This window comes from Tupaia chinensis, unplaced genomic scaffold (assembly GCF_000334495.1).
Source record: "Tupaia chinensis unplaced genomic scaffold, TupChi_1.0 Scaffold000170_1, whole genome shotgun sequence".
Lineage (NCBI taxonomy): Eukaryota > Metazoa > Chordata > Mammalia > Scandentia > Tupaiidae > Tupaia > Tupaia belangeri.
This window is the reverse complement of record NW_006159645.1, coordinates 1,640,810-1,641,516: the sequence shown is the minus strand read 5'-3', so window position 1 is coordinate 1,641,516 and position 707 is coordinate 1,640,810. Positions and strand designations below refer to the sequence as shown.

The 707-nt window shown below is 60.5% G+C and overlaps 1 protein-coding gene across 3 annotated transcripts in view; it reads left to right on the top strand.

Annotated features, from left to right (window-relative positions):
• The window catches only part of NOD1 (nucleotide binding oligomerization domain containing 1), a 68,032-nt gene continuing 67,325 nt past the window's right edge, over positions 1-707 (top strand). For all 3 annotated transcript variants that reach the window (XR_003549053.1, XM_006146225.3, XM_027770935.1), the window contains exon 1: positions 1-70. The gene's annotated coding sequence lies outside the window, so the exon portion shown is untranslated. The remainder of the gene's footprint in view (positions 71-707) is intronic.

Here is a 707-nt window from a genome sequence, read left to right as displayed (position 1 = left end):
CGCTGCCCCGCTCCCCGGACTCTGACTCCGGCTTCCAGAGGCTGCGAAGTTTGCAAACGTGGCGGCCAAAGTAAGGCTCAGCGACTGGGGGATCCACACCGGACAAAAACTTTCTGGGGTCCCGGGCCAAACGAGCGCGGAAGCGCTGGGAGGCGGGATCTAGGCGTGGGCAGAAGGCAACGCGGCTCCGGACGAGCTCCCGGGGTGGAACCCGGCGGGAGTTTCAGGAACGCAGCGAAGTCGGGGGCCTGAACTGCGGACCCAGTGTGGCCTGCTGCAGGAGCACTTTAGAACCACCTGGGGCGCTTTGAAAACCCAGACGTCCAGGCCACATGCTAAATCTAGGCTATCAGAATCTCTAGGGGTGGGACCTGGGTTTCCGAATCCTTTAAAAGCCCTTCAGGCGATCCCAGCGTGCAGCCCGGGTTGGGAACTTGTTACCCCAAAGTGCCCTGTTAGAGAAAGTGGAGGGGCAGACCGGGCTCTTCATGGATCCCAGTCTGCAGACAGGGTCCTGCCTGCCCCGGGCGACCAGGCGAGAACTTCTCTGGGTTTCATGAGACACAAAGAAGGGAGACAATTGCTTGGCAGGATCGCCTGGATGTCATGTTCCAAGCAGCCTGGAACGTGCTTTTCTTGCGGCGCGTTGCGAAAAGCACAGGCATGACAGGTGGTGGTCCAGCTAGGCTCCGCACTCCGTTAAAGGC